The following is a 22,462-nucleotide window of genomic DNA, read 5'->3' as shown; positions in this document are numbered from 1 at the left end:
GGTTCGACATTCTCTTCGGGCTCCTCCAGATGCAAAATCAGGGGAATTATCGATGTTGACCTTTGAGCTCCATCTAATCCTAATTTGACTGGAAGTTTAAAGTTAAAAGATAGCCTCGTCCCGACAGATCCAGCCAGACTCCTCCATTAGTTTATAATTTCTCAGGCTTTCTGCGTTACGCTTATGATTTTTGCCATATTCCTGTATCACCTAAACTATTATTTACTTAGCACCTTAATTTAAATTATCTATTTTATTTCAAAAGGATTATATGGTATCTTTGAACTCACTTGATAAGTGTGCTAGTTATATTTTTTTTTCAATTAACTTTAAAATTAGTATATAAGCACTTAAATTTAAAAACCATTCATGTATCCCATAAACTCATTTCTTATTATATTAGTGGCAATATATACTTCAGTAGGGACACGCTGTAATTGAAAACCTGTGGCTTCTAGAACTATGTTAAAAGCTTGTGTTCATGAGAATATCTTCACCAATAGAGACAAATGCAAAAAAAAAAAAAAAATTCAACGCAACCATCTGTGACTTTTAAGCCTCAATTGATTGTCATGAAGAGCTATGAAGAAATAAATATGGCCCTAAGGAACAGTTTTTGTGACTCTCTAATTTATGGTTTTTGTCCTCACATTAAATGTAATATAGCATATCATTAGGAATTAGATCTTATTAAGCTCTATTTTCCCCAAAAAATTAGCAAATTTTTCCTCATTGTTGGACACTTGAGTTGTCTTTGGAAGAGAAATGGAAGGCAGAGTTTTAAAGTCTCCAGTGGTCTAAGAACTAGGTTACTGACACTCAGAGCCTCAGACTCCTATGAAAAGAAATTCCCATCAAAGAAATGGCTTTTATCACAGCATGTCACTCCAGTGACAAGAACATAAAAAAGTGAAGGCAGCAACTATGGCCAAATTCTCTTCCCTCATTTTTCTCATTATTCTTACAGAATCACTTATTCATTGTTCTTGGAGCCCTGAGAGCCAGTTAATTTCTTGAAAGAAAAAGGTGATGAGCCAGAAAATGGATGAATCGCTAGTCAGCGCTGACAGCTATGAGGCTGCAGTATATTTTTAGAATATACTAAGGAATTGGGAGAACTATATGTATTGGGGCGGGGGGAGAGGGAGGGAGAGCATCTGATATTTTTCTCTGTAATTGTCATCTTTATTTCACATAGAAAAAGAAGCTTTGGATTGTAATAATGGAAAAAGAAACTGCAAGACCTTTTAGTTTTATAATTTATGCTATCATTTTACTCTGTTCAAAGAGATAAATGACATCATAACACTCTTAAATCAATTTAGGCTTGAATTTATGTTAGAAAGGTAAATGTGACCACTGATATTTCTATATTAAGTTGAATTTCCATTCAACCTCCCTTTATAAGACTACAGAACTCATTTTATAAACCGAAATCCCATTAGTATACATTAAAAGTACATCCAGAAGAACAGTCACCTTTTGTTTTAAAAACAGCCCACCAGTCCTATTGGAGGCTAAGCTAAAGGGTATTTAATACAACGACTCAGCTGAATGGCCCATAAATCACATGATATAGGCAAATAAGGACCTTGAGATTTCAGGGATAGATGAAATATCTATGCAAAGACAATGCAACCTGATGGGCGGTTAAAATTCGCCCTTACCTCCAGTTTCATTGATGCCAAATGGAGCCCGCAGATTAGGGTTTTTTTCCCACCTGCATAGAGTTTGGGGAAAATGAGTTAATAGCCTGCATTTTAAAATCGGAATGGTTCACAGAAAAATGTGGGTTTCCAAGTACACTTTAAAATACATTTCTGGCAACGCTGAGCCCACCCTCCAGTATGTACGTCACGGGGAGAGGAAGAGAAGGAGAGAGCAAAAGAGAGAGCGGGAAGGAGGGAAGGAAGGAGAGAGGGAGAGAGAGCAAGTCCCGATGGTGACGGAGCTACGAGTGCCCCGGGAAGCCACCCATCCCTCTGTCGGTGGCCAAGCCAGCGTTAATACTCGCCACCGCCCTCCATTCGAGGTGAATAATGCTGGCCACAGACGTGCTGCCGAGAGAGAAGTTAGATTATCTGACTCTCCCACGCTTCCTGACACCGCCGAAGCTTTTCAGACAAGGTAGAAGCCAAGTCAGAGTATCCGAGAGGCTGTCCGAGGGCACGTTTGGAACGTGTACGAATGTCCAACCACAAACGTTGAGGTGGGAGACATGCCGCGTCTTTCATTTCTTTAAGTCAACTTAAAGGCAGGTAGCACCTGCTAAGCAAGCCATGATCACCGCACAGAGTAATGCTGCGGGCAGATGGGAGTGACCGAGCACGGTGACCGCACTCAGACGGGACCAACCCTGCCCCCGGGGACCCTACGCAGACGCCGCCGGAAGAAGTCCTCTCTCCCAGAAAGGAAAGCGGACTTTTGCTCTCATCCGGTGTCCTGGAAACCATCCCACCCACGTTCGGTGGCCCGTCCAGTGGGAGTGTCATCATGTACTGTGACTGACTCCAAAGGGTACTAGCTAGGCATTGACCAGTGGCCTTGGCCTATTAAACATGGCGAGCTCATTAACTGAGCCAACCAGGCACCACTACGGGGAACGAAAGAAGACATTGGAAATCGATGACCGAGTGGCCGTGGAAAATCAAATCCACCTGCAGAGGGTGCAGGTGTGAGGGAAGTACCCGGGAGCATGCACGCCAGACGTGGGCGCTGGCCCTCTGGGACGTGGGGACGTGGTGGGAGACTGTTAGCTCCGTGGTCTGCCCTTTTACAATTACGAAAACTTGTAATATAAAATATTGACAACAAATGAGGTATAGCATAGTCTCATGTACTATATGCAGGAATACGTGCATAGAAAAAAAAACTTATCTCTGGGTAGTGGAATGATGGGTAATTGTTTTCTTCTTTATGATTGTATCCTCCGAATTTTCTACTTTTATTTCAAGATACATTGTGTATCTTAAATCATCTCGCACGGTCATCTTCTCACCCTTAGAAATTTTAATTAAAACAGAAGGCTCCCATTTGCCTTATCTTGTGCCCCCGACAACATTCCATCACTTACAGCTCTGCATCTCGTGGCTGCTTCCAATGACACGGCCAATAAGTGACAACATTTCAGATAGAATCTCGGCATTAAGACTGGCTCGGAAGTCAACCTTTAGAGGCCGCTGGCTTCTAAATGTCATGTTCCACCAGCCTCCCTTGGTGTCCACACTCACTGAGTCCAGATCAAAGCATATGTCCTACTGAAGATGACTACAGACCATCAGGTGAAGAGCAAATCCCCCCTCAGAGAAGTCTATTTTGTAACATCCCCCAGTCCAAGGCTGTTGGAGCATCAGATGTCTCGATCTAGAGTAGATTCTGGATAAAGAGTGTGTGGCTGAACGACATGCTACCCTCACTCATGAAACCAATTACTGGGGCTTGTCTTAAATCCTACAAACCTCGGATGAATGTTCTTGATATGAAAGATGTCCTGTGGTTGCTTGGGATAATTCCTCAAACAGTCCTGAACACAGAGAAATTGACATGTGCTGAATCCTAGTGGTTACCAAGTAACAGAAACATATGGTCACAACCTAGTTTCTATACAAAGTTGTCCAACTTGGTGGAATTTGTCCTATCATTTTAAGAATATATGAGACAAAGGGAGGAGGCAAAAACACACGTACACACAGACTCACACACACACAGACACACACACACACACACACACAGAGGCTCCAAGCAAAGATACCCAGCAGGATGACTTTGCGAGGTAGGAATTGTGCCCTTTGGATCATGAAAAGTGGACCATATTCATGTCCCAGGGGCTATGACCAGAGAACGGAGCCAACAAATTATCTGCTTCTAAGCTCAAAATGCACAGTCCAGGTAACAGACAGAAAATACCTGAAACAAGGTGTCTGTCATCTGGCAGGAGCGGTTCCCACCCTGTGCCCTCCCCGCCCCCTCCCCATACCCCCACCCCAGAGCTGAGAGCGAGGCAGAGAGGGGAGAGGAAGGGAGGGAGCTGAAGTGGTCTGTGCGGGCCCTGCTCCCAGAAGGGAAGGCCTTGAGGCTGGCGGCAGACACGGGATGGATTAGAAATCTCAGCATAGAGAGGGCCGAGCTTCACCTGTCCCACCTGGAACCCTGGGTCCTTTCCACCTTGTCCCTGTGCCACGAAGAGCAGCAGGGTGGTTTGGAACTGAGGCTCCTCACAGTCAGTTACCACTCTCCCGACCCCCCCAAAGACCCAAAAGGCCAGGGGACGAGAACCATGTGAGGCGAGAGGAGGAGGACCAGAGATCCTGGAATGTGTGGTCGACTCAGAGCCCTCTTCCCTATGACTTTAATGTCCCCGATGACCCTACAAAACTGGGCGCACCCCACCTGGGAGACACTGCGGTAAGAGTTCCTCCACTCCAGCTGAGGAGAGAAAAGGGGCGTTTGTCCCTAAAGGGTTGAGAAGTGACTGGGGCCTAGAAGATCCAGGGGAGAATGGGCCTGAGGGTCCACCACGGGGGTCTGACATTATTTTGGTTGGGCACATTCTGGAACAGTTGGAGGTCATCAGAGGGGGAGGGAGCTTGCTGACACCCACAGGTGGTCAGGCACCTCTAGGGAGGATACGCCAAGCTCACTGCCCACCACACCTGCTTGGCTCCTTGGCCCTGCTACCAGCACTTAAGGTAGAATGGGATTCTCAAGGGGTGTGGACAGTCATATCTGGATCTGCCATGGGCCAGTTGGGTGACTGTGAGCAGATAAGTTACCTTCTCTGAATGTCAAAAGGGATGCGGTCACCTCCCAGGCCTCAGTGACTGGTGACTACTTCCGGTTTCCGGTTCCTGGCACCAGCTGGAATTCCCGGATCTCCACCATGACATGGTTACAGAGTCAGCTAACACACATCAGCGTGCAAAGGCCAAATGTTTACAATTTTACTTATGTCCTTGGCTTCCTCCCTTCTCAAGTCTGCATTTAAGAAAACTGTACATAACTTTACATTTCCCATGTAACTTTTTAATAGGAAACGTGTGGAGAAATATTTTTTAGAAACTTTACTTTAAAAGGTGCTTAATAATTTATTGAGCCTACTATTTACCAAGCATCTTGCAAAGTACTTTATAAACATATATTCTTATGACATAAGGGATCTTCATTTATAAATGAGGATAAGGAGGTAATAAGTATTATCACCTCTATTTTATAGATGAGTAAACTGAGGCTATTAAGTTACATGAAGTTAGGTCATTAAAAACAACAATAATAGGTCATTTTTATTAAGTATTTACTATATAACAGACACTATTTTCTTTATATACATTCCATAGATATATAAATGTATTTGTGTGCTTGGGACATACTAAGCATTAAACATGTGTTAATGGTTTAATGTTATCAGTTGACACTTAATTTCCCCAACAAGCCTAAGAAAGTGGATATTTGTATTATCCCCATTTTGGACATGAGGAAATCAGGTCACAGAGAGGTTAAACAAATGGTCTTGATTTTACAGTTCCTAAGTGGCAGAACAGAGATTTTCACCCAAAGAGCCGCATCTCAGCTAATACAACCTTCCTCTCAGTCTCACAGTGGTGAGTGACAGAGGCAGCATTCGAACCCCACGTGTGTCTGGCTCCAAAGCTCTTGACCACCTTGATAGTTTGCAAGGGCTGTAATTCACTTACCTAGAGAAAGCTCAGGCAGCCTCTTTGTTCTGGCAGGGGCTGAGTCCCTCTGGCATATCTGAGTGCTTATTCCCAGGTCCGAAGGTGGCGATTCTGTGCCAGACACACAAACGAGGTAAGCCAGGAAGTTGCAGCACCATGAATAATCATGTTCATGCCCATCACACTCTAGATGAGTGCTGCTCTCAGCAGTCGGGGGTCCTAGTTTCTAAAGCACACCTAATCCACTCTCTTAATGGATGTGAAGGCTCCCTCCTCCTCAGAGCATTTGTTGACCTCTCTCAAGGAATTTCTCCTCTCCTGACATACGTTATGGTTATTTGAGAAGTGCTCTTCTCACCCTGCTGGAGTTGAGCGTCTTGAGAACTGCGTGGTTAAAAGATGGATTTGGCTGCTGTGTGAAAGATATCTCCGAATAACAATGGCTTCAATAAGATGGGAATTTGTTTCTCCCTCACATAATGGTACAGATGCTGAGTGCGGGGCTGGAGGGCGGCTCTGCTCCATCGTGTTATGCAGGGATCCAGGCACTTTCCATCTGTGACTCTCCCATCCTCAGAGAGTCAACTTTATCTATCTACAATGGCTCAACGCCTTGTCTACAGTCCAACCAGCAAGAATGGGGAAAGGCGGTCAGGTGAGGGCAAGTCCCTGCCTTCTAAAGATAGAACCACATTAAGATTTCTTACTAGGAAGGAAACAACATATGAAAGAAAATTAGCCACTCCAATGACCAGGCCTCAGGAAACACATTCAAAATGATGTTATGTGCATGCAGACAACACTTCCTCATTTAATAAATGTGCATAAAATGCCACTATATGTCAGACGCTGAGCTAATCACTGGGAATCCAGTGCAAGGCATTTACCAACAATGGATGAAGAAATGGATGAGCCCTTTTACGGAATAGCAATCTGGAGGCGAGGCCATGAAAATTTCATGAGGGCAAATAATTTACAATACGGACACAAGTAATTTCTTCCCATGGAAGGTCATAGATTATAAAAAAAAAAAAAAAGACATATTCAAAGCTGAATTTTTTGTGGTTTGCTGAAAAATATAAGAAATCAATTATAAAGAAAGTAAACAAACAAACCTGATTTATTGGACTATACTGCCACCAGCAAAATATATTACATAGTCCCAATCTTGAATTGTTACTGTAATGGCTTTTTCTGTATTTTACTCCGAAACACATTTTTACTCTTCCCCCTATACAAAACAAAACAAAATTGTCACTTACCGCATTTAGATAAATATACAGGTCTAAAATTGAATTCTTTCTGTGTCTTCTATAAAATAAACATTCGAGGGGTTTAATCCGGGAGAGGAGCCAAAAGCCCAAGTCCAATTTATTATTATTTCTAAATTATATATAAAGCACCACATAAAGCCTTTAATAATGATGCCAGTTGCGCTGCCACTGGAATGCGTTATTGCTTCCGGCCACAGATGTCACCAACTCAGCGTTCCTCATGTCCCAGGTCCCATTAAGATGCAACTGTCCATCATGCCACCACCATAAAACGCCCAACCAATGTTTTGGTGCTTAGCATTTTCACTAAGATTTGTAGTGATAAAAATAGTATAAATATGAAATGCCAATATTTAGAGTAACGTGAATGATAACATGAAAGAACGAAAATTGTAAATCCAAATGTTGAGAGACGGAGGAAAGTTTCGTGTTGAATTAAAATGAAATTGTATTTAACGAGGAGAGTGTTCTGCATTTAGGCGTTAGGTTTCAGAGAGGCAGAGGTGAGTCCCAGTCCTAGGAATTTGTAGTTTCTTCCCCCGTGCTGTGAACTTGTGACACTTTCCTCTGCAGAGACTGCTCCTGAGAACCTGACTTAATTTCTCTTTCCTTATTCGGCACCCAGACACACTGGACATACCCACTATGGTATTTCCAGGAGAGCAGCCGCCTTGCCCCCTCTGGCAGCTTCCTTCCCTCTGACTGCATTAGGCTTGACTAAAAGGAAGAAGTCCTGGGGACCAAATAACAGTTCTTCATCTACAGGAGGCAGAGCATTGTCTCCTGGAATCTCTCAATTCTCATTTTATGTAACTGAATTATATGCATATTTATTCAGCCAGTATAGGTAAAGTCTTAGGCAGTGTGTCTGGCAAATAATCACTATTTGTTTAAGACTTACTGTAATTAAGACACAATTCTAAGTCCCCAGAGGAATACTGAGATTGATTTATTCATTAAAAGGACTTTCGGATCATTAACTCTGTACGCTTATGTGTAGGAATGCATATATTCATTCAGTGTATATTTATGGAGAAACTACTATGTGCCAGACATCATGCTAGGTCTGCAAAAGCAAACACAGTTCCTACTTTCATGGATTTCACAGGCTAGTGGGGAAGGCAGACAACCAAAAAATTGCACAAATGAATGTAAAGCTAATTATCGAATGAGATAATTATTGTAACCCTTAGAAAGACTGCATTCCTGCGGCTCAATTCCCTACTGGTGTCACAGTCAAAGAAACACAACCCAACAAACGGAAGTAATTTCAACATAGCTCAGACCTCTGTCAAGGTGATAAAAAATGAGAAAAGACTGAGAAACTGTCACATCAGTAGGCTGAGGAGGTATGACAACTAAATGCCATGCAACGCCCTGGATTGGATCCTGGAACAGAAAGAGGATGTTAATGGAAAAACCGGTAGATCTAAATAAAGTCTGCAGTCTGGTGAATGGCAACGTACCAATGCCAGTTTCTTAGTTTAGACACGTGTACCAAGGTGATGCAAGATGTTAACAACGGTGGAAGCTGCTTGAGAGTTATATAGAAACCCCGTCTACCATCTTTGCACTTTTCCTGTAAATCTAAAGTTATTCGAAAATAAAAAGCTTATTTTAAAAAACAGCTCCTATCTTTACTTAAATCCTCAACGACTCATGATGGTAACTAGGTACGTTGATAGTTGAAGCTTATAAAAGTCTCCGTTTGTGATTTACCTCTTGTATTAGTCAGCTGTTGCTGCATAACAAGTCAACCCAAAACGAAGCGGCTGAAAACAACATTTATTGTCTCGTGCAGGTTCTGAGCAGACGGAATCTGAGAATGGCTTAGCCGAGGGAATCTGCCTCAGGGTCTCTCATGAGACTCAAAGTTTATTCATCTGTCCAATTTGTAGAGTCCATTTAAGTCCCCTAAAAATACCCTTGGAATCTTAATTGGAGCTGCACTGAATTTATAGATTATACGAAAATCAACGGATTTATAATATTGTCATTCCATCTATAGCTCTTCATTTATTTATATCTTATTTTATATCCTTTAATAGCATTTCAATTTTTTTATTCACAAAAGTCTGGAGACTTTTTATTATGTCAATTCCTAGAAAATATATAGGTTTGTGGGATTTTGAGTTTTTTCTAGTCTCATTGTTTTGTTTTGTTTTTTTACATTTTATGAGTTATTTCTAGAGTAGAGAATTAATATTGATTTTGTACCCCGAACCTGATGAACTTTTAATTCTCCTCTAAGTTCTAATGTTTTATTTATACTCTCTTGGACTTACTATATAAATTCTCATACCATTTGAAAATAAAGACCCTTTTGTCTTTTCGGTTTGATATTAGTTATGATTTCGGTTCCGCTGCATCTAACAGAGACGCAAAACAACAGTGGCTTAAAGAAGACAGAACTTTCTCTCTCATGTAAAAGTGAGGACGTGGGAAGTTTTGGTCTGCGGGACGGCTCTGCGGTCATCCAGGGCCCCGGCATGTCACTAGCCTCAGAACGTGTCACTCGTCGTCATGTTCCACAGTGGTGCTCCTGGCACCGTGGTCCCATTCCCCTGTGGCAGGACAAACGAAAGAAGCACCTCGGAAGGTGCCTACACAATTCCTGTTTCCAACCTATTGGGCAGAACCTAGCTGCAAGAGAAGCTGGAAAACGTAGACTTTATTCTAGGTGGCCGTGGCCTTGGCTAAAATTCAAAGAGTCTATTATAGAACAGGAAGCAAAGGAAAGCTATAGGCGAGTGCCCGGCAGATGCTGTTGTAGTTTTCAAGGCCTCTTACTTCTCCTCACCTTACTCTGTTGGCAAAGATCTGTATTTAGTTCCAGTCCATGTGATGTCAACTGTGGTTTTTGTGTGTGTGTGTGTGTGACCACACATTTTCAAGTGCTTTTTAAAAAATATATTAAAATGGTCATGATTTTTCTTCTGACGTCTATTAATATCATAAGTCATATGGAATCCAGAGGCTTTCGGATGCAAATAATAGAATGATCAACTAAAATGACTTAAATAATAGAGATTTATTATTTCACATTGTAATAAGGCCAAAGGGGAAAGATATCAAGGTTAGTTAATTCTCTGGAATGTTCCCTCACAGTCAGAGTTCAAAGATCATTTCCTCACGTAACCTCACATAAAGGTAGACACCAAGGGTGAAGGCCCTCGTGACTTGCTCTCTTTCTCCATTCCCAGGGCGTTGTTAGATCTTCGGGTTCTCCCATTCGGCCCATCTGAGTCTCTGGGAATTGGCAGTCACCCTTCTTTCACAGGGCTCTGGCTCCTGAGATGTTCTAATTGTTCTGAGTTCATCTCTGCTCCCTTAAAACTATGCCTTGGCTAGTGACAGCTCTCTAACAGAGAAAAGGCCCTACCTTGTGCTCCTCCAGGCACGTTGGGGGTATGCAGACAGGGAGCCCCTCCAGGCCCAAGCCGTTCTTGCCTGGGCACCCTCTGGGGTGGCAGTGATAGAAACTCTGGTCTCATGGAGGTGGACACTCAATCAATCAGTGTGTTCGTTTGTCTGCTTGTTCGTGAGCAGCTGTAGATTGTCAGGTTTTGAACGCCCTGAGTTCCAGTCTAGCCATACAAGTTCAGGTTGGCTGCTGCACTGGAGAGAGCCTCCCAGGTATCACTGGGCTCACCCAGGGCAATGCACAGGAGAGGAAAAGCCCTGAGTAAAACTCGGGCCTGGCCCACCCTGGCTGTGGCTTCCTACCCTGCCCAGCTACGGTCCCCATGCCCTGGACCCGATGCTTCCCTTTCTCCGAGGAGTTCAAGATCAGTTGCAGAGTGAGGCCTTGAGCACCATCTCCCTTCCCCATCTCCTCTCAGGCATCTCCAGGGCTGGGATCAGAAGCTGTTGTCTTCCTCAACCACAAATAAATCCTAAACAGCCTGTAACAGATTTGTTTTGCTTGCAACAAATTGTGTAACTTTATTGCCTATAAATCAACTTAACTTAGATACTGAATCTCTCCTCTGATCAGGCTGGTGGGGAAATACAAGCTCTTTCTCTTTATTTTCCATAGGCGATACATTCACATGGCTCAAAAATAAAAATATATATGTAAAGTCATACTGGGAAAGTCTACTTCCCACCCTCATATTTAACCACTGATATTAGTTGCTTATGGCTTTGCAGAGTTTCATTGTATATACACAAGCAAGCCAAAGAATGTATTGTATGTGCACGTGACACACACATTCTCATTTGTTCCGGTTTTTTTGTTTGTTTGTTTGTTTTTGTTTTGCAATGGATAGCATAATATACAATCTACTCAGCATTTTGCCTTTGTTATGTCACTTAAAACGTCTGGTAGCTCTTTCTCTGCAGAGAGGCTGATCATTATTTTTTATAGCTACACAGTATCGCCACCATTGTGATTTATCTAACCATCGCCCAGGGGGAGATACCCAGGTTGCACGCCGGCGTCCGCCATTACAAACAACGCTACACCGAATAACATAGAGAGTTTAGACAATGGGGGGAAGTGTAAAAAAAATAGCCCAGGCATTTCATTCTGTGGGTGTTTCCCAGTAATTCCTTTCTCCTGCTGCTGTTTTTTTTTTTTTTTTCCTGCTGCATTTTTATTTTCTGGAAGCCAAATGGTGATGGCTTTATTACAGTTCGCACATTGTTCGGTCATTTTAGTGGTGGGAAGTACACAATAAAATAGAAAAAATGTACATTTGGAAGTCTTGAAAGCAGCAACGACAGCAGCAAATCTTGCGTTTGTCCAGCACCCCCTGCAGTCCGGAGCGCTGAGACGGCGGGCGGGCAGGTGGCGATTCTGCAAGCTCAGCGTGCAGTGACGCGCTTGGATGCAGACCCCTCTTTCCTGTCAAAGGAGGCTAAGAAGCCCGGGGCGTGATAGTTAGGTGGCTCTTCCAAGGGCTACTGGCACCATGGAAGGCACACAGACATTCTTCCTCAATGCTCTACAGCTTTCAACACCCACTGGCACATAGACCTAACGGGATTTGAAAGCAGGGACTCAAAGCGATACAGGCGCACCCATGTTCAAAGCAGCACTATTCACAACAGCCAAGCGGGGCCAGCAGCCCGTGTCCACTGGCCTGGTGAGTGGATAAGCAAAATACGGAATGTTATTCGGCCTTAAAAAGGAAGGAAATTCTGGCAAATACTACAATATGGATGAACCTTAAGGACATTATTTAAACAAAACAAGCCAGTCACAAGGGGACAAACAGTACATGATTCCAGGTACATGAGGCACCTAGAGTAGTTAAATTCACACACACACACACACACACACACACACACACACACACACACACACAGAGTGGAGTGGTGGTGGCTGCCCGGGGAGAGGGGGATGGGAGCTATTTTTTGACTGGGACTGAGTTCCCCTTCTGCAGTATGAAGAGAGTTCAGGAGATGGATGGTGGTGAGGGTTGCACAACAGTGTGAATGTTCTAGATGAGACCGAACTGTTCACTTGAAAATAGCTAAGAGGTATGTCTGATGTTATGTGTATTTTACCACAATCTTAAAATTTTTAAAAGAGTTAAAAAAAAAAAAAAAGCTATTGGCAGCCCCTTGATTGATGTCAATCTTTCTGCATAAGCCGCTGTGAGCAGAGCCCTTTCTAATCAGTCGGTGGAGGGAGCCCTAGGGATGATGGCAGTGAGTACACGCTAGTGTCAACCAAGCCCCACCGAGCTGCGCGCTAAGCTAGGCGTCCTACTTTATCTCACTTCATCCTCATTAAGCCTTGGCAAGGTCAACATTATCTGCAAACTGATATTCAGCAACTCCAAGAAAAACAGCTGATAAAAGCAAGAGCTGAGGAGGATGGACAGACATGCGATCAATGAAATCCAATGCTTTCCCGCGTACTAACAACACCCCATCTGCCGTTAAAAAATCATCCCATTCACCGCACCGACCAAAATTACAAAACACTGGAGAGACACTATGAAGATCTACTGAAGAGATGTAAACAAGAGGTGGATTGGGGCGAGGGGATCGAGTGAAGAAAAATCACTTTTTACCTGTTGCAGTGAGTGGACACGTTATGTCCCACACCTCCCTCAAATGCACGCTAGTTCATAGCCCTAATGCCATGGTATTAGGAGGTGGACCCTTTGGTAGGTGACTGGGTCATGGGGGTGGAATCCTCATGATGGGATTGGTGTCCTTACGAAAGAGACCCCCAAGAGCTCCCTCGCCCCTGCCGCCATGTGAGGACATGGCCACCTCTGAACCAGGCGGGGACCCTCGGCAGACACCGAATTTGCCTGTACCTCACTCACGGACTTCCCTGCCTCTGCCATCTATACACTGCCCAGTCTGTGCTGGTTTGTTAGGGCAGCCCAAGCGGACTAAGACGCCCAGCCTTACCTTCAAATAATTTGGATTTTTGTCATTATTTTTATAACAACAATAAAAAGCTGTTATGATAAAAGTGAGGTTAAGAAAATTGTCCAGAGTTGGAATTTGAAAGCAAATCATTCTGAATCCGGAGGATTCCTCTATTCTCCAGCACCCCAGAACCCACCCGGCATGTCCTGTTTGTTTCCGTTTAAAGATCACCGCCAGTCTACGGCCACGCCGCCCTGAACAAGCCCGATCCCGTCTGATCTAAGAAGCTAAGCAGGGTCGGGCCTGGTTAGTACTTGGATGGGAGACCACCTAGGAAGACCAGGTGTAGTAGGCATTAAAAAATAAAATAAAATAAATAAAAAATAATAATAATAATAATGGATTGTAATTTGACAAGGTCCTTGCAACCTGTAAGGTCAACCAAGGGTTGTCTTGCCAAAAAACAAACAAACAAATAAACAAAAAAAGATCACCCCCCAAAATGAAAACACAAGATCATAAAAGCACTCACCAATCCCCAGGCGCACAGTACAGACACCGCGGTGTGAGATGCGTTGCTTTCAAAGGTCCCTGATTTACCAACTCCCTGAGCCAGGGCCACAGTGTGGCACGTGGGGTGTGTGGCACGTGGGGGTGACCCATGGGAGTGGCCCGTGGAGAGCGGGGTTGGTGGGAGGGCGCGTCGCATTCTCAGAGAATCGTGTCCCCTGGACCACACACAGCTTGGCGCGGTCATTGCTCTCTACCCAACCTCCTAGCCAGTCTCCCCAGAGGTTTGCTGCATGTCACTGTCCCCAAGTCTGACTCTTTGGCTTGGACTCAGTTTCCCTACCCAGGCTTTTCAGACAGACCCTCCACTCAGACCGTCCACCTTCACCCCTGGCCACAAGCTGTGCTTCCCCTTGCATTGAGCCTTGAAGCTCTGAACCAACCCTGTGACAGGCCAGACCCCAACTCAGCGAGATAAGATCCAGATCAAGGCACTCAAGGGAAAAGAGCAAAGCATCCCTTGCCTCCCTGGACGAGCACACTGCACGCAAGACTCCCCCTCCGCTTCCTCTCGGCACCTTGTTGCAAGACCCCCCGCACCGCGTGGCCCGGAGCTCCCAGCACGGACACCCGACTGCTCGTTCGTGCTCTTCTCCCTAGTCCCCAAGCCCAGATTCCTAGTCTATGAGACGCGCACATCTTTTACATAGATTCACTTTATGCACAGCAAATCCCTCCCGTGCAGCCGAGTTCCTCTGAAAGGACGACATGGGCAAAGCGCTCCTGCATCCCTCGTTTCCCCTGGGCCTCACGGAAGCCCCGTCAGGGAGCCCCGTTCTGCCCAGATGGGCCACCCACACAATAACAGCAATAGTGACGTCGAACATTACCGGGTGTGTCCCAGGCAATGCGCTACCGAGCGAGCATCTCGTGCAGATGATCTCATCTAACCTTCCGACCACATGCTGAGGCCATTATTACCCTCGCTTTATAAATGAGGATGCCAACCTCACGCCAACTCTCAGAGATGTTAAGTGACTCTCCCAAGTTTGCATAGCTAGCGAGGGGTAGAGCTGGGATTCGAACCAGGTCTTTGAAACTGCAGTGGCCATTTTCTACATCTGGCTTGGAAAGATGAGTAAATCTAGACATTTCTGACAATAACTTTTATTCCAACACACAGTATATACTCTGGGTCATCTACCTGATGACAGAAGTCCTCCCTATAAGGGAAGGTCGCCACCAATGTTAGCACCCAAGTTTATATCTGTAGTGAAATCTTATTTCTGCCCAGTGAAACGAAGACGGACAGATGATGGCCTTGACCCACCGTCGAGGCTTCCCCAGGCCGCCGCGATGACGACGTGAGACCACGGCAACGGCTCCTTCCAGGGTCTGACACTCCGTCGGAGCTCTGTGGAAGGCGGACTCAGTCAGTCATCTCTTTTATTTCTTCTGAGTGCTCATTGTACGAACCCAAGGGGAGCCAAAATACCACACGGGGCCGATGCTAACGGTGGTTGGGTCTTGTCTCTGACATTAGGTGATATTTATTTTCCAATTTTCTGCCATGTAGTTGAAGGTACAATTTAAATTGTATAAACATGTGAGTACCTCAGGAGGAGGACTACATTGTGAATAAAAGTAACTGGAATAAAATGCCCAGCGTATGTAGAGGTAAATAATTCTATATGAATTCATATGCATGTATTTTAAAAATATGTTAACCGCCGAGTTAGTAGTCAGGTTAACAGCCAGTTAAATCAGGAATTCCAGTTTCAATGAAGGGAAATTGTTCTTGAAGAATTTTCCGATAGAGAAAATGATGCGTTTAATGCATCGATGGTTTTAAAAGGAATACACGAGGAGCGAATTTAAATCGGGTCAGGGTAGCAAGAGTAGCAGCCTTTACTACAAGGAGGAAAAACCCTTGAACCTTAATCCAGGTGATTTAGTTCATCCTAGCAGGGTCTGATCTCTCTGGCTCTTCGGGAAGTTTTCAAACGTTAACGTTGACTTCTTCAGTCGAAGGGCGAGATTCGCCAACTCTTGTGTATACACTTGGAGATTAATCTTTAATCTCTCTCCTCTGCCATGGCCTCCCCTCCTTTCATGTTACGCTCCCACGGGGCCAGCGAGGTGCAAAAAGTTTGAAGAGTGGGAGATGGGGGGGGGGAGGTAGATGGGGTAGAAGGGGTCGATTGTGTGGTGACAGGAAGAAATCTAGCTATGGGCGGTGAACACACACAGGAGATTGTGCGTGTGTGTGTGTGTGTGTGTGCGTGTGTGTGTGTGTGTGTGTGATTATCTCTTCAAATATTGCCCCTGCGCCACTCTCTGTCTTCCTGGCCTCCGAGGCCTCCAGTTACGCGCATTAGATCTTTCGTCATACATCCCTCAGTGCCCGCGTGTGCCTCGCGCCCTCTCCTGTGTTTTCTTTTTCCTCTGTGTGCTTCACTCTTTTCCTTTCTGGCACACCTTTCAATTCACTATCCCTCTCAACTGTCTTGTCTGTCGTGAAACACGCTATTGAATTCTTATCTTGTCACTATATATTTTTCCGTTTCAAATTTCCATTCCTTTTCTCTCCCCGGGTTTCGACTAGAAGTCTCCAAACTGTCATCTAATTTTTTGACGCTATTTTAAAGTCTGTGTCTACTAACGCCAATGCCCGGGCCCACTGGAGATCTGTCTTTACTGTGTTTATTCTTTTGGTTTTCAGCCATGGAGCTTGGGCGTCGTGTATGAAAAAATTACAGAGAAAATTTGAAGCTCCGTGTGATGTTATCGTCCTCCCAAAAGAACTGATTTTGCTTCTTGCAGGCAGTTCAGATACGGGCAAATGACCTTGATACCATCAGGGGTGAAGGTGACTTAAATCTGGGCTCGGTCTGTGTGGGCTGCTCTGCTTCCGGTTCGTCCCTGTCTGAAGGAATAAATACACCGTCGGAAGCCACGGCTGAAATCCTGGGGTCCTTGTGGGGATCTCTCCTTCTCGGTGTGCTCTAAACTATAGTCGTTGGCCCATAAGGATGCCAGGAGCTCTGCTGTCCACCTTAGCAGGACCTCGGTCGCCACTTTCTGCTTTGGCAATTCCCCCACGGGGACAAAGGGCACCAAACGTCAGACTCGCTTTGCTTCTCTGGCAGGTGTCTGCTACCTGCAAACATTGTTTTCTGCATATTATCTTTTCTGATTGTCTTCAGTGGGAGGGCTGGTGTACGATAAGCGAGCCCGCCGTGACTGAAAGTGGAAATCCCCCTCGTGGCATTTACATTGGAAAACGTGATGAGTTAGGTACTGAAAATTGGGTGGGAAAAACAACAACAACAACAACAGGGAACGAGAATATTCTGGAAGACAAGATTGCTTGGCAAGAGGAAACACTGGATGGCGGCTCTGCTCTCTCTCTCTTCCCCTCTCATATGCTTAGTTTGGATTTAAGAGCCTTTGAGGTAAATTAGAGACTGAACAGGTTTGTGAGGAAATAATACCTACAGCCAATAATTGTGTTTTCTGAAATTAAAGTTTTATGTTCAGAGGCAAATTTCATTTTTAAATTAGAGTAAATAAATGAAATGCCACAGATATTGCAAAAGGATTTAAAATATTGCTAACACTGGCTACATGAATCAGACCGAGTACCGAAGGAAGACACAGGCATCTGAATGAAAACAAATGAGTACAAGACAAATCACACACACAGCCTAAAGAAGACGATCCAAATTTTCTGACGTACACAGACTCAAATGAAATCAGGTAGAGAGTCTTATTTCTTTAGCAACTTCCCATTCCATTTGACCTCAGAGAAATCCTAAATGTTCAGTGATGAATTTAAAACATAATTCATACTGTTCACAAAGCTTTCTCTAAAAGGAGGCTCATCAAAAGGTGGACCTATCTGACGTATCTTTCGATACACATACACACACACTTGGAAAATTAGAAACAATCCAAATCAAATAACAGGAGATTGGTTAAATAAAAATTGATTTGATCTTATATAAGATGTTTAAATAATGTATAAAAAAACTCAAGAAATAGCAAATTAAGAAGTTCCAAACATTATAATGTGATCCATTTTTATAAGGAAAAATGCAAAATAGTGAAGGTGGAGGATGTATGATTTTTATTTTCTCATTTATGCTTCCCACATTTGCCAAATTTTCTAATCCAACACAGTGCCGAGAGCTATTCCATATTTACACATTTTAGGGCCTGTCGGAACTACCAATCCTATGTTGACAGGTGATATATTTCCACACAGAAGCAAAAACGGCGCCACAGAAAGAGGAGCCGAGTTCGAGTCCCAGCTTCGCCCGTCACTCCTCTGAGTCACTGTCGACACCTCACCTCCGGGGACCTGAGTTCTCCCATCTGTAAAGACAGGCGGGGTCATCCCTGCCTTCCTGCCTTAACTAGCATGAAGAGCAAGGCAACAAAGTTCAGGGACAGCCTTCCGCCGGGGGGAAAGCTTGACTCGGTGAAAGGAATAATCAGTAACTGCTCCAGGTGCCCTCAGGGTTCCTGTGTGGCTCTGACTCAAGCTCATAACATTGAAGGCTCTGGATTCTACGTCAGAGAAAATATCCGTCCCTACTGTGCGCCTGTGCAAACACGAACGTGGGACCCTATGCGGGGCCCGGAGCAGGAGTGCTGGACAGGTAGACGGCGCCGGCCAATAGGAAGAAAAAACAAGATGTCGACGAGTGAAGGAACAGCTAGCTGTCCCTGGCCACCAGCGGCATGTGGTCAACCATGACATGAGGCCGAAAAAGACAAGGTAAGGACATTGTGAGAGACACGTCACATGTTTTCAGATCATGTTTTCAGATAACATCCTCCGCTCCCCTCCAAATCCACTAAATAAAAGAATCTTCACCAACGGGCTAAAAGATTTTTCTAAACACTGGAGGAAAAGCTATAATAAAAGCTGGAATTTTCATCTCATTTTCAAATGTCCGCTTTCCCCACACTGACCACATTTCCACCGCTCCACCATGGCGCGGTCTAGGACAGGCCGCTCCACTCTTCTGACCTCAGGTTCCTCACCTGTGAAACGGGCCTCTGCCACTCCTGTGCCACAAACATCAAAGTGGCGTGGGAAGCTGTTATTTGGTTTTGAAGTCAAGGTGGACACAAATGGACTTGGACTCAGGAGACCCTGGACTCCAAGGCTGGTTTTATCACTAGCAACTGGCAGCCGTGACCAAGCCGTGACCGAGCCCCTCCCTCTTTATCCCTCAGATTGACGGGGACTGGGTAGGGCTCCCCGGCCCCTGACTTCCGCTCCGGCTCAAGCGATGAACGTCCGCTGTTCTCCCAGATGGGTCCGTTCCTACGCAAGTGACCGCCCTACTTCAGGTGGCACCGTGAGCGTGGACACCGCCTGTCACGCTGACCTCGTAAGATAGTCCTGCCAGCCTGCCATGGACAGGAATACATCTGAGCTATTTTCATAGTTGTAGAAATAACAGGTTTGCAACAAACTGTCTACAGGCTTTAATTGCCTAGTAAGACTCGTTGTGGCCAAGACTAGCACTGTGTAAAATTTCAAGTCTTTCCCTCTCTTCTCTAACTTCAACCCCAACCATTTCACTGCACTGAACACTGGTTTCCAGATTTTTGCTTTCCCATGAGGAATCATCCCATGTATATAAATCAGCTTTTTTAAGATTCTATTTCTGAAAATTATTGCACTAAAAGGTACAGGTGATGTGAAGACTCTTGATACCTATTACACCAAATTGTTTTCTGGAAAAGCACCAACCAATACTCCCATTAGCACATGTGAAGTCAAGCACTCATCTCTCTTTTTCAATTTGCCATTATGAGTCTTTTAAAAGGCCCTTCTTTTTTAAATGTTAATTTGTATTTTTGAGATAAGTAATGAGGATGAACATATTATTTCAAGTGTACTAATTTTTTTAAGTAAATTATCTGTTCATGCCTTTCTCATATTTTTTAGGTTGCTGAAAATTCACGGTAAGAAAATCTGTGAAGTCGTTTCTTCCACAGCTCCTCCCTTAATTAGCACAAAGATCAACGCGATAAAGTTCACGGATGGCCTTCCTCCAGGAGGAGAAAGTCTGACTCGATGAAAGGAATAATCAGTAGCTACTCAAGACTCTCTTAGAGTTCTTGTGGCTCATGTGGCTCCAGGAGACAGTCCTAGACACAGAAGTAAAAAGTGGCCACTTTTAAACTGGTTGGGATTGGTACTACGCAAAACTAAACAAAATCTGGAAAGTGAAAACTTCTTTGAAGACCCATTTCCCTTTGGGGCCCAGTGAATGGGGATTTACTGCCAGTTTTCCACACACGCTCACTCTTGTCGTTCGAGACAGCTTTCCAGAACTTCGAGAGATGCCAAGGAGTTGGTGGTTCGTGTTCTTCTGTCGGCACCAGAGAAAAAAATTACAGATACGGCTCTGAACTCCAGCCAACAGACTGGCTCTAACCCTGCATGCAAGCAGCTCGTGTTCAGCCAAAGACACACAGAAATTCAGGAACCTCAATCTTCACGTTTCTTCCAGAGGAGACTTATTGAGACTCAAAATCACCAATTCAAAACTCGCTACATTGGAGAACACTTGAGACAAACCGTCCTTCTCAGGTAACAAAATATTGTCACTTTATAGAGAACAAAACTCCACGGGGCCCAGGGATAAAAGCGATAATGGAAGGAGATGATCATGTCGTCACCCAGGGACCACAGCCGGACTCGACTCGGATGCCGACAGAACCGATTGGGGGAGGGGAAAAACGACGTAGGAACATCTAAAACGCCATGCCGAGAGTTACCGGAAAATGAAAAGTGGCATCAGAAAATGAATTTTTGAAAGAAGTTAGGTGAAAGGTGTTTGAGCTAAAAGAAAGGAGACGTCATCTCGAGAAAACAAAAAAAGCGACTTTGCATTACGCCGGTTATGTCTCAAGTGTAAGACTGAAGAGCTCGCTCCCCAAATGCTCAAAGAAATAACATAATCCCCCCTCACACACCTGACCAAAATGAACTATAGAAAGTTCTGATGAGAATGACAGGAAAGGGATACTTCAAAACTGACAAATGAAGGATTCCTGGAAGGTATCCAGAAAAGCCGATCTAGTAAAAGCTATTGTGGGTATTACTTACTATGAGCCTAGCACTGGTATCTGCACTTTACTCGTATTTTCATTTAAGCCTCAAAACAATTATACGAAGTCAAGGACTTTCATGACGGAGGAAAATGACCAAAAACAAAAAACACTTTGCAGAGAGGTTATGGGTGGGAAAATCTTGCTCGAGGAACCGTAGGTAAGAGGGAGAGCTCGGAGAGGAATAAGGGCAGGTGGGCACCAGAGCCCTCTGTCATGTGATCAGGTTCTCAGTAAGCTCGAGTTAGAGGTGAAATACCAGGACGGCCGTAACCTGTCGGCAGTATAGAAACATCGAGGAGACAAGGCAGCGGACGGTCCACCCAGGGCTTTGCAGGGAGATGGACAACAGCGGGAATGCCGTGTCAGCACCGCGGCCCAGAGCAACTGGATTCTGCCGACGCCCCTCGGAGGATCCTGTCCTGGGGAACCGAATCATGCTTAGCCAGGATGCCAACTTACTGTTACCCTGACAACGGTGATTTGGAAGAAAACCAAAACGCTTAGTGTCTGCGGTTCAATTCACACTCTTCCCAGATGGCAAAATCTACATGGGAGACCAAGTCGCCACCAGAACGTCGCTCGGCAAGCACTGAGGTCCAGCACCGAGGTGGCCGATGCCTCAGGTGCTAAAAACCTAAGGAGGGGAACAGCCTGCCAGCCGCCCGGGTTGCCGGGGCAGCGCTGGTCTGCAGCTGTTTACCGTCAGACCACGTGCTGTGAGCGCGCATCCCCGCCGGGACGGTGGATCTGCACGCTACCTTCCTCATTTTCAAGGCTCTGTGTAGATCGCGCCTTTCCGATGGTATACTTACCTCAAAAATCTGTGCGGCCTCCTTTTATTATCATCGCACTCTGGTTTTGAGAGTCGAGACACACACAGGTCTGCCAGACTCGGGACGGAGTCTCCCCTCGCTGCACACGGGCCAACGCACCGGGCCAGGGCAGCGGCAGCGGTGGCTTCGCCGTGACTTTGACCTTCAACCCCCGACACTGACAGGCTTTAATTTTTGTCCCAGACGCGGCATATGAAACCCTTTCAGAGTAACTAGCCACCTGGGGAGAACGAGGGCACTGACCCAGGTTAGGGGCTGGGCCGGAAGGCTTCCATGAGGCAATGAGCCGGCCCTGGGGAGAAGTGGGGTCACCCTTTGCGCAGCAGCTGTACCCCAGCAAGCTTATATACTGACAGCTGGTGCAAGCTTCCACTTGAAAAAGGTTCTGCTGCTCTTGAAAAGTTTACAAACCACTGATCTACATAGTCTTCCAAGGTCTCTTCCAAGTGTTAAATTATGTTTTTGATTTTTAAAATTCTTCTATTCAGTGAAAATTTGGAATGTGCCTTATACTATGTGACAGGATTCTGCTAGGCACGGAGGTCACACTAGAGGACAATACGCTAATAAAGAGAGACTCTGCCCTCAAGGGGACTTAACTGCTTGTTTGGGATTTTGGTTTTTTTTTTAAGAAATTGACATAAACATGAAATCACAGACGGCCACCACAAATTTGTTCCATGTTTCCTCCAGCGTT

At 45.0% G+C, this 22,462-nt stretch overlaps 1 pseudogene; it reads left to right on the top strand.

Moving 5' to 3' along the window:
• The first annotated feature begins 13,518 nt into the window (after positions 1 to 13,518).
• On the top strand, positions 13,519 to 13,637 carry LOC118604586 (annotated as a pseudogene).
• The last annotated feature ends 8,825 nt before the right edge of the window (positions 13,638 to 22,462 follow it).

Source organism: Rousettus aegyptiacus, unplaced genomic scaffold (genome assembly GCF_014176215.1).
Source record: "Rousettus aegyptiacus isolate mRouAeg1 unplaced genomic scaffold, mRouAeg1.p scaffold_m13_p_6, whole genome shotgun sequence".
NCBI classification, from domain to species: Eukaryota; Metazoa; Chordata; class Mammalia; order Chiroptera; family Pteropodidae; genus Rousettus; species Rousettus aegyptiacus.
This window is presented reverse-complemented; position numbering and strand designations above follow the sequence as displayed.